Source organism: Gavialis gangeticus, unplaced genomic scaffold (assembly GCF_001723915.1).
Source record: "Gavialis gangeticus isolate Ggan-Ray unplaced genomic scaffold, GavGan_comp1, whole genome shotgun sequence".
In the NCBI taxonomy this organism is placed as follows: domain Eukaryota; kingdom Metazoa; phylum Chordata; order Crocodylia; family Gavialidae; genus Gavialis; species Gavialis gangeticus.
In genome coordinates this window covers 18,993,809-19,005,874 of record NW_017729032.1, presented here as the reverse complement: position 1 = coordinate 19,005,874, position 12,066 = coordinate 18,993,809, and the positions used below count along the sequence as shown (strand labels likewise).

At 43.4% G+C, this 12,066-nt stretch overlaps 1 long non-coding RNA gene across 1 annotated transcript; it reads right to left on the bottom strand.

Moving 5' to 3' along the window:
• Positions 1-2,525: 2,525 nt before the first annotated feature.
• On the bottom strand, positions 2,526-9,675 carry LOC109303388. The gene is made up of 3 exons (XR_002099085.1): positions 8,484-9,675; positions 5,788-5,792; positions 2,526-2,537 (listed from the first exon to the last, which is right to left on the bottom strand). It is a non-coding gene; the product is annotated as an uncharacterized LOC109303388 (long non-coding RNA).
• Positions 9,676-12,066: the final 2,391 nt, after the last annotated feature.

Genomic DNA, 12,066 nt, shown 5'->3' with positions numbered 1-12,066 from the left:
TGCCGCCTGATGGCAGCCGCTGTGCCCCCTCTCCCCCTCAGCCTCCAGGGGCATGCGGTGTTCATGGCTTGAGGTAATGGAGCCTACAACACAATTGGGAGTGTTTTTAGGGGTTCTGTTAACTAGTATCCTTATACTATTTGTTTTCAGAAATCTTTAAAAATGGGCATCGTTTGGTATTTTTGGCTTCACCCCTCTTTGCTTACAGGGAATATCTTGGTCCTTCAGCTACACTAAAGACCGTGAGGTCCTCAGGTACCACAGTGATGGGCAGCTACATGACTATGGGTGGGTGAGCAGGGCACCAAGCCAAGGCGCCTATTTAAAGTGGTGCCAGAATGGCAGCCCAGGAGGAGCCTGCACAGCACCAGAAACAGCCTCTGAGGTGTGGGTGACTGTGTAGCAGCAGCAGCAGCAGCCTCCAGTGCGAGGAGAGACTGTGCCACAGCAGAAATGAGAAATCTGGCAGTTTGCAGTGCTGGCCTTTGAAGTGCATTGATTTTGATTAGTAGCTTGCATAGTTCTAGCACTCATACTTCTATTAACTCATCACGGATATTCTTGATTTACACTGTTGATGCACTGCATCCTGAAACATTTACTCAGAGTCTGATTTTTGACACACTTACTCACATTGAGCAGAACTGGGTCACAGTTTCCAAAGCCTCTGATTTGGGAACCCGCATGCCAATTTCAAAAGTGATTTAGAAGCCTAAGTCTCAATGAAAGCTATTTGGGTGCAAAAAGGGGCAAGGGTAAATGTCCATAAGTGCCTCACCTGCCAAGTGTTTTGCTGGCAGGTGAGGCACCTGTATGCACCTATCTGAATTTGTGGGAACCCTTGGATGGTGAGGCCAAAGTCACATTTGAAAATGGCAGCCAACACGCTTTGGAAAATGTTGTCCTTCATCTAGTTTCCTAATAAGTTTCTTCTTTAGCTTTCACTATTAATACATATGTGGTACCCAAGGAGAAAACCTTCCCCATACAAATACAAGGTTATAATAGAAACAACAACGAACAGTTTCCAGTTCTCCAAGGGAATCTCACCTTTCAAAGAGGTGCCTTTTCTCATCATGCTTGTCCAGTACCTTGCTAGAAAACCCTCCAGTTGTTTTGGCAGGAGCCTGTAGATGGAGCAGGCGCTTTTCAGGAAGAGTCTTTGTAGCTATAAAACAAAAGGAAAAATCTCAAAAACAGCATCTCTGCAACAGCCCAGGCAAGAAGAGCAAGAAAAATTGCTGAGGGACTACACTGCTGGGATGCCAGGCCAGAAGGCATTCCCCTGCTCCAGAATGGTCTTAAGACACGGATCCTGATCTCCTTCATAGAAAAATTTTCTGTAAGGTTTAGTACCTAAAAGACATAATGATAACATAGGTCTTTCCCAGTTCTTCTTTTCTACTGTGGACCACCATACTCCCAGAGCACACTTTTCCATGTTTTCCCATGATCCAATGAATGGGACAGTCAGTTCTCTTGGGAGTTTGCAGGCAGCCAACTAGAATCCATTGTCAGAAATAATATCTTGAGGTTGGGGTTGACCGGCAGCTGGTCTAAATTATGTAGCTCTGGGATCTGACCCATTAGGTTTTCCTTTGCAAAAAATGATCAGGGCTGCAATAAGTCTGGTCTGTTGTGAGGACTGCAAACAAGGACTTATGAGATGGATGTAAGTAAATCTATTCAAACAGAGATTATTTACAGCACTGCTGAGCACATGAGCCTCCCTCCGAACTCAGTAAGAGCTGTAGCTGTCTGCAACCTGCACAGCAATCCTTTTTCAATTCATGATTTTGACATAAAAATTAGTTAGCAGGTCTTTGAGTGTCTTATGACTGGGTTGTATCTTGCATTTTGTACATTGGCAGGCTGGTCTGATTCCATTCCTAGGTCCAATGTAGGCTTCATCTCTTGCTGTTAAGAGTACACAGGGAAGTTAATCATATTGGCAGTAGAAGTTAAGGTCTGAATTTAAAACGTCTGTGGACTTCAGAAGATTGGCACAATGTGGGATTTTCCCATAAAATGGAAACAAGCTCACATTCTTATCTGACACACACCCCTTTCCCTTTCCACAATATACTCTGGGTAACATGATTGACTAGAAACAGCACTTCAGCTGGATCTGAATTATTTGAACTGTTGGGTTCTTCAGTGATGCCTTTCCATGATCAATGCCATGCTCTATCTACACTATAGGCGCTACACACAATTGTAAAACGAGCACTGTGATACACTTTAGATCTGGCTCTGGCCATCTAATGACTAGATCGCAAATCATCGGCATCTCTTTTCAGCTTATCCTTATTCTACCTACAGTTTTTGTCTGTATTATGAGGAAGATCTTTTGCTGTTTGCGTTACGGGTTTTTCTTTCATAGTCATGTCAGCCCCTTCTTTGATAGTTACTGTGCCGTCTTTCTTTTCGGTTTTCTTCTGTTCAATGCTGGAAGAAAGCAAAAGACTTGAGTTTCTTTTGTAAAGTCAGCATCTGAATAGAGAACTCCCTGTTTGTACTGCAGTTGCACTAACAATCTAGTCACACCCAAATGAACAGAGCTATTGTAAGGACTGTGCAGAGTGGCACCTTTTAGACTGACTAGTTTAGAGAGGCGAGAGCTTTTGTGGGCAGCAAGTTATTTCCTCAGATGCTATGCTATAGGTTGTTTCCCACAAAAGTTTATGCCCCTCAGGCCAGTTAAACTCCAGGATGCCATCCTGCCCTACCTTCCACATGACTTCAGACTGATATGCCTAATCACCACCACAAGGACAATGGCTTTCAAAAAATGGTCATAAAAAAGCCTGAAGGAATATGCAACTCAAAGGATTTATATTGGACAGTATGAACAATAACAAGTAATGGACAATAACAGCAGTAAACCCAGCCTTGATGGGATCTTTCCTGAAGTGCAAGGTAATTATTTTGCACTGTAATTAGCTAATTATTTTGAGTCATTTACCTCTGTCCAGGCCTGTTTATCCTAAAAGACTCTAAAGGCTAATAGGTTTGAACAGCATGAGTGTTGATTTGAGTCGTGCCATACTCACGCTGCTACAGTCTTTGGCCCCCATGCATCGTATACTCTCCATACACCAAACACTTCAGAAAACCCCAGTCCTTCTCTCAGTGCTCTGCTTAATACTCTCAGACATTGGGAACAGGGTTCCTTTAATAGCTCTGTCTGCAGTGAACTAAGGATCTTCAGCAAAGTGGGAGTGGACCAGAACAAGCTAATCAATGAACTGGAAAAGAAACAACTGCTTTTACCTTGGGAAGACCAGAGGTCTGGTCTCATGGGAAGGAGAACTGATTTGTCCAGAAGCGGGTCTTACTGAGTCTGCTGTCACAGGCTTCTGCAGTAACAAGAGACAATCCAGATGACTTGACAGATGTTAGCAAGCAGACAACAAACAAGGCAAACCTCCTTTCTTCTACAATAAAATCCTGGTGCTGATGCTCAAAAATCCTGGTGGAAAATTCTATCTCAGTAACATTTACCCTTCATAACTGTTTATGGGTAAGTTTTTGGCCTCTTATCATGGCAAGACATCTTCTAACATGAGACAACATGCATAGCTCAGAGAAAGGGATTCAGAAGATCCAGGTTCAGAACGTGCTACAGACTTCTTTTGTGTCCTTGAACAAGTCACTTAAGCCCCGATCCTCCAAAATAGCAATGCATGCAACATTGATTGCACTGGGAATCAGAAATCGAAAAACCTTCAGGGACCTGAGCAGCAGGGCAGGGTAAACTACAAAGTAATGTCAAGCCAAACATGTTGGATTTGGGGCGGGGGGGGCGGTATTTTTAGAACATAGCTTCAGATTCCAAATGTCCTGGATAAGCTGCTGCACTGAACTTATCACAGAGCTTCAAACTACCAAATGCCAAAACATCTCCAGTTGAAAGAAAAAGCTGCCCCAGATCCCAACAGAATTTGAATGGTGCTTCATTATAGTTTCATACTGGAGCAGGATCGTCCAGTTCTGGTTGCCATTAGAACATCTATGGCATAACGACGTTGGCAAAATCCTTCATGTGTGTGCTGCCGATGCAGCAGGAGCCTTCTCTGACATTATAACGGCATTGACATACAGAGGATCTTGTCAGTACAGCTATAACAGCCAACGTTTTGTACTGTAGACAAAGTCCTAGTTTTTCCATGCCTCAGTTCTCCATCTGTCTAGAGGGGATAACAACTCTCTCTTCCATGTGTCTCATCTATTTAGTTAATTAAGCTCCTTGCCTCAGGAACTGTCTCTTCCTATACCCACCCCAGCAAAACACATCCCTAGCTTGGCTCTGAACTTAGGAGAAGCCTCTAGGATCTCATGTCATGCATGTGATAAGACAGATTTCATAGATTTTAGGGTCAGAAGGGACCTATTAGATCGTCGAGTCTGACCCCCTGCCCTGGGCAGGAAAGAGTGCTGGGGTCAGATGACGCCAGCCAGGTGTTTGTCCAATCTCCTTTTAAATACCTCCAAGGAAGGGGACAGCACCATCTCCCTTGGAAGTGTATTCCATATTTTGACAACCCTCACTGTAAAGAATTTTTTCCTGATGTCCAGTCTAATGAGAGGACATGAGAGGACAACGCAACAAGAATGCAGTACAAAAGTAGTTGTGCACTCCAGGTAGATCACTACCCTGCTTTGCAGTCAAGAATGACAGGCGCTGCTCTGTCAAGCTCACAACAGAGGTGAATCTTAAAGGGGGAAGAGGAAGGGCCTGTAATGACCACATTAGTGACAGCAGCAGCAGAAGGAAGCTGCCTCATGGAAGACTTAAATGCGGAGGACTTAACATGCTTGCATCATTTTGTATCACAAACTGTACCTCTTCTAACAGTGCAACAAGCTATAAGTGATTGGACCCCAGTACTCTTTCCTGCCGTGGCAGGGGGGCGGACTCGATGATCTGCTCAGGTCCCTTCCGACCCTGCTAACTATGAAACTATGGACAGATCATGGGGGGGATCGAGGAAGTGGGGTGGGGTGTGTAGCTACATCACCTTGGCTGTGTGGCACATGCACAGTCAGCACTCTTGAGCTTTCTTACCAACTTTTCAGTGGTTCATGTTGGAGCTCCCCTCTGGCACAGGTCCCGAAACGATCGGGTGAGCCCCACTCCCTCACTTTTTCCACAGTTGAAGAATTTGGCAGCAGTAAGAGGAGGGGGATGCTGAGCTGTGACAGCACTCACCCCCTGGCTTCCAGAGCTATACCCCTTGACAGGTCTGCCAATCTGAAGAAGCCAGCTCAACTGTTCAAGCTAACATTCTCCAAGACCAACTCAAAATAAGTGATACTGGGAAAAAACTGACCATCTTACAATTGAAATTGCTTTAGCCAGCTTTCCACTTCCATCCATGGCATGCAGGAACTCCTTGAAAAATGTCATATGCACGTTTTTATTGTGGATCTGGAGCATGCCAATGCTGTTGAATATGAAAGTAACTGGCTGTTCTGCAGCAATCAGTCCCAATAAGTAGAGAAGGGTCTCTCTCAAGCAATCTTCTACAATCTCCCTTCTCAAGGAACTCTCCAAAGATACAGTCATAATATTCAGGGGAACAATTCGGATTTCACCTAGAAATCGACAAATGGAAGATACAAAGATATCTGTATGGGAAGCAGACTTCGCAACAGCTGCTATACACCCCACAGACTCTACATTGCTATTAAGATGGCTATGAATAACTTAAACCTATTCTGCATTTCTGGAACATCTTCCTGGGAAAAGTTCAAAGCATGCGACAAACATGAATAACCCCTCACAAGGCCTTGTCATGTGATCCCACCTATATAATTAATAACAGCATTTTACCTGTTTAAAATCTTTATTGAGAAGCATCTCAAAGTTCTCTAGAAACAACCTGAGAGCCAGTATCTGACTAACAAATAGCAATGTTACATAGGAGGTCAGGGGAAGGAAGACAAGATCCTGACATTCACTGGATGCGGGTTGGAATTTCAGGTGAACATGGAGCCAGACAAGAGCAGCAGGGAGCTATTCCCTTTCTTTGATGCTGTGAGAGGGGGGCCACGATAATCCCAAATAGGAAGAACTTTAATTTTGCAACTTATACTAATGTAACAAGGGATTCTGCTGGAATTCGACACAAAAATGCCCAATAGAATGCAGGAGAGAATTACACCTGGGCTGCAGGCAAAAAACTACAACTCTTGGTTCAAAAATGATACTTTTTAGTAGACCAACTGGGAATTCACAAGAAAATTGTCCTTTTCTGCAATTTTCCTTTGATTTTTTGTGATTTCCCAGTTGGTCTAATAAAAGGTATCATTTTTTGAAACAAGAGTTCTAGTTTCTTGTACGTCTTCTTGCCTCAGACCAACTCGGCTACCAAGTACACTCCTGAAACCCGGGCTGCATGGAGTTTTTCTACTAGATTCTTCATTTCAGTTAAAAGTGCAATATTTTTTATGTTTATAATTGAAATAGTTGGATCAGAAAAATCCCTCACATGGGCAACAGCTTGATTGATATAAAGTTGCCCAATACACTATTATACATGTAGAAGCCCAGTTCATTCCTACAAGCTCTACCATTGGAAGAGATCTTTGCACCGTGCTAGTCCTTCTAATACTTAGGTGGTGTACTGACTGAATTATACCTTTTACAAACATGGACATTTAAGCTAGGTACAGGCATTCAAAAATATCAAGGCAGACTTGATCTGAGTTCTGTGGTTGTTTGGAAGTGGCATAGTTTAGACTGGAAAGGTTGGGGTAAGGTTGTAGCTGGGATAGTACAGAAAGCGGGGAGAGGCCAGGACATTCTTATGTCTTTCACTGGACCAACTGGAGAGTTGGGAGAGCTCCTGAACAAGCTTTTTGGGCTGTGAAAGGGCACCTGATGCCCAAAAGTTACCTAGCAGCTCTCCTAACTTTGCAATTGGTCCAATAAAAGCTATCGCAAAAAACTCTGCCCTCTCTATAGTTCAAGCGGCATTACACAAACTGTTTGCACTAGCTCTGGGGACTGCTCTGCCCAGCAGCACAGCAACTTTATCCATCTGCCAATTTGAAGATACTATATAGACTAACTGAATCAGTGATACAAAAAGGGCTTCTCTCCTCTGCCCTCTGGCCTGACCTCAGACTAATACACCTAACTACTCCATCTGCTAATTTTGTAGACTTTCTTAGCAGCACTTTGGCAACAGCGGGGAGCAGACTGCCATACCACAAGAAGAGTGGGTGGACTTGTTGTTTCCTTTTTGACCCTGCTGACAGTTTAGGGATATAATCTATACCAGAGATTCACAACCAGGGTGCCATGGCATACTGGGTTGTTGTGAAATTAAGGGTGCTATTCAATAGTACCACTCTTAGCTATGCAAACACCAACACAGGATTCACAAGACAAACCCAGAGATTTCTAGTAGGAAGCCCTAATGTTGAAGAAAACTGTTCTCGCCAGCTCTTTTTCTCCTCCAAGCCCACAAGGGATGATTTGGTTAACATACATGCCACACAAAAGGACTCATGCAAGGAGAATCTTGCATAACCCTCTGAATTTGCATTTACAGGGCTGACATGTTCTGAAGGGCGAGTATGCAACTTAAGTGAACGACGTTTGATTAACACACACAAATTCTTAGACCTTCCACCAGGCTGTAGGCATCACAACAATAGCAGAGATGCAAGATCTCTAGGAGTAGAAGTGAAAAGAACATTACAAGCAGTGATATTCTAGCTTTTGACTGTATTTTAAAAATATATGCTACCATAGCTGTAAATTAATAAAAGTCTTGGTGGGTTTTGGATAGTCTAAGCTGTTATTAGAAACTTTGGGAGAAGTGTTCTGCTTGTATCAGACACACTTGTTATATTCTTTAAATATTACAACTATTAAAACATTATAATATATAACAAAATATATATAATTAGAACAGACTACAAATTCATTCTTGAGAAAGACAGAGGCTCAACTAGTCTTCTTACCAGGAGAGTGTTTCTTTGACTGCTTCAGTCCAAAGGCCTGGCAATGCTTCTCAGACAGTAAAAATATGGGTCTTTGTGTCACAATGAATTTGTTGCCACCGAGATCTAACTTTGTTTGCTCAAATGAGAATAATCCCAGCCCAGATATGTGGACACCCTGAAAAAAATTACAATAAATATATTTGATTCACCAGGAGATAAAGTAAAGAGCCTGTATAAGAGCTTAGCAAGGGGGAGTGATTGTCATAGACTTGGCAGTGACCTCAGGATGAAGATAGGACATTCAGTTAGATGCCCAAAACCTTTATGAAGTAATGTGAGAATCTGGGAAACAAACAGGAAGAATTGGAGGTCCTTGGAGTACAAGCCCAGAATGATGATGTAACTGGGAAAATGGAGACATGGTGGGATATTTCCCATGACTGGAGTACTGTTATGCATGGTTACAGCTTCTTCAGGAAGGATAGGCAGGGAAAAAAAGGAAGTGCTGCCATATGTATAAAGACAATGTGCATGTTTTCTGAGGTATGGTATCAACTGGAAGGTGGGCCAGCTGAAACCCTCTCAGGAAAGGTTACAGGGGAGGAGGATGTCATGGCAGGTCTGCTACAGGCCACCAAACCCGGAGGAGGAGGCAGACAAGGTCTTCTCTAAACAACCGAGGGAAGCTTCCACTTCACAGGACCTGGTTCTCCCGAGGACTTGAATTATATTGAGACATCTGCTGAGATGTCTCAGCTCAAAGAGGGAAACACAGCAGTGTACAGCTGTGCACAACTCCACCAGTCTGGTAGGAGTAGAGATATTTGTTATCTTTTGCTTTTTTTTTTTTAAATACAGACATTATTTCTCATTATAAAATGAACCAGAGTGTATATGGGAGACAAGATGATATAGCAGAAGGACCCCACCTTGTTCGTTGAGAGGTTCTGATAAACCAAGTCAAATACTTTGTCCCACACTTTTGTGATTTCTGAAATGCAAGTGAAAGACATGTCAGATTCTTGATGACAAACCCAAATAAAGGCCCCTCATTTGGTAGGAAAACAGTCCCTGTATTTCTGACCAGACTGAGATGGGATCAGCTCACACAGGATAAATATGACTTGGGGAGTAATGGAAGGTGCTCCACAATGTATTTTTCAACTGAGTTTTCATTTTCCATATGTGTTATATTTAACCCATATTTTGGCATATGTACATAAATCCAGCAGGCTTCTAGAGATCATTGTATCTCATGAGCTCCTGACACATTAACCACAATTAAAATTTGGCAAATCTCCACCCAGAAACTTACATTTCCTTCCATTCGACAAATGAGGAGAGTGACGCTCAGATAGCAAGTGACTACAGCTCAGCTCAAAGTTTGCACAGAAAGTTGATGGAAGATTTAGGAGCAGAACCCAGGAGTCCTAGCTGCAATGTCACTGCCTTAAACCACCAAGGCCCCATCCAGACAAGCATGGATGTTTCCTTCCCCAAGGACAAGTAGCACCAGCACACCTGTCCCTGGGGAATGTCCACATGTGTGCTGGCACATGGCATGTTACCCCAGGGTGCAGTAGAGGAGGCTGGGGCCAGAAAATGGGCTGACCCTAGCAACCTTATTTGAAGTCCTGAGGGCCTCAGGGAGCTGCAGCTATGGTGCTCCTGAATCTCAGAGCCTGGCTGGCAGCCACAGTATGGCTCCAGCCAGCCAGGCTCTGGTTTTGGGTGGCAGTGCATCTCAAAAGCCCTGTGATGTAATGTATCCTATGTGAATGCACCTCGTGTGCTGCCCTGCTTTTTTTGATAAGGGGTTTTTTGACCCCAGGATCTCAGTGCAGGGAACACAGGAAGCAGACCAAGAACACTTGTGTGTGCTTTTTATATTTGACATTCTCTGCAATGAAACGCATGATATCAGTCTCTGCAGGAACTTACCATCCACAGAGAGCTTCTGTAGTGTTGGGTAAATGTTCTTGTGGTTTTCCATGATGTCTTTCTTCATTTGCTCCAGCATTGTGACTGGGGGTTGTTCTTCTTCCTGGGTTTCCTCCAACCATCCTTTCTTTGAAATGTGGCTTCCTTTCTTCACGTCCAGAATCGCTGCAAAGAGAAATGCAGAGAAGAAGCTGCCAAACTCAGTATACAGGCTATCGTACAGGCTATCATACAGGGAGAAGGGGGATGCTGGGACAGGAAGGGAGAGGCGCTCTCTAGGACAGACTGTTGCTAAAGGACATACTATAAAGGGTCTCTGATTATCTAAAAAGTACGTGACAAATCATTTGAATCCCTTTTCATCTTGTCCTTATCCTACCTACCTTTTTTGTCTGTATTATGAGGATGTTTCTCTGTCTGCATTATGGGTTTTTCTTTCTTGGCCACATCATTCTCTTCTTTCATGGTTACTGTGTGATCACTCTTTTCAGTTTCCTTCTTCTCAATGCTGGAAGCAAGCAAAAGACATGGCCTTTTATTATAAAGCTAGCATCTGAATAGAGAGCCCAGCCCTGTTCCTGCTGCAGGTTGTTAACCATCTCATCACACCCCTATGACAGAGCTACTTTAATGACTGTTGAGGATGGCACCTTTTAGGCTAGCTAGTTCAGACAGGCAGGAGCTTTTTGTGCACAGCAACTTGTTTCATCAGGTGTTATGCTATATGTTGTTGCCCACAAAAGTCCATGACCCTCTGAGCCAGTTAATCACCAAGGTGCCGTCTTGCCCTACTTTCTGCTTGACTTCAGACTGAAATCCCTAATTACCATCACAAAGACTATTAATGGTTGATCATAAAAAACCTGAAGGAATATGTAACTCAAAGGATTTATATTGGACAGTAGGAACAATAACAAGTAATGGACAATAACAACAATACAACCACTCTTGATGGGGTCTTTCCTGAAGTCTAAGGTAGAAAGAATATAGTCTAACTAAGTACTGCAAGTTGTTCATCTCCATCCAGGTCTGTTTACCCTAAAAGATACCAAAGGTCAATACTGAAGCCTGAACAGCATGTGTTTGCATCTGGGCCATACCATACCCATGCCATTACATTCTTTGACTCCCATGCATCATATATTCTCCATACACCACACATTTCAGAAAACCCCAGTCCTTCTCTCAGTGATTCGGTTCATACTCTCAGACACTGGGAGCAGGGTTCCCTTAGTAGCTTTGTCTGCAAAGGGCTTAGACCCTAATGTTAGGTGCTAATGATCTTCAGCAAAGTGAGGGCTGAGCTGAGCAAGCTAGTCAGCAAATGGGAAAGGAAGCAAATGCTCTCACCTTGGAAAAGTCAGAGGTCTAGCCTTATGGGAAGGAGACTGTATTTGTCCAGAAGCTGATTCTCTCGGCATTGTTGAAGAGGGTCTTGTTGAGCTGTGTTTCACAGGCTTCTGCAGCAACAAGAGAAAATACAGATGACTCCACAGATGTTAGCAAGCAAACAACAAACAAGGCAAACTGCCCTTCTTCTACAATAGCAGCCTGCTCCTGATGCCCCAAAATCCTGGTACAAAATTCTCTCTCGATAACATTCATCCTTTTTGAATTTTTGTGGCCCAGTCTGTGGACTCCTTCCATGGTAAGAGAGCTTCTAACAAGAGACAACAAGCAAAACTCAGAGAAAGACATTGTCCAGGGATCCAGAAGATCCAGGTTCAGACTATGCCACAGACTTCTTTTGTGTCCTTGAGCAAGTCACTTAAGCTCAGATGCTCCAGCATGGTGATGCATGCAACACTGATTGATTGCACTGGGAATCAAGGATAAAAAGACCTTTGAGGATCTGAGCCTAGGAACAGAGTACACTACAAAGTAACATGGAGCCAAACATTGGGGCGTGGAGGGATATATTTTTAGAGCATAGGTTGAAACTACCAAATGTCCTGGAAAAGCTGCTACACAGAACTTATCACTGAGCTTCACACTAGCAAATGCCAAAACAGCCCCAGTTAGGAAAAAAGCTGCCCCAGATCCCAATGAAATATTGATGGTGCTTCACACGAGTCCATAGTGGTATCCTACTGGGGCAGAATTGTGTGGTTCCAGCTGCCATTATTACAGCAGCTTTACCATACTGACACACACTTCATGTGTGTG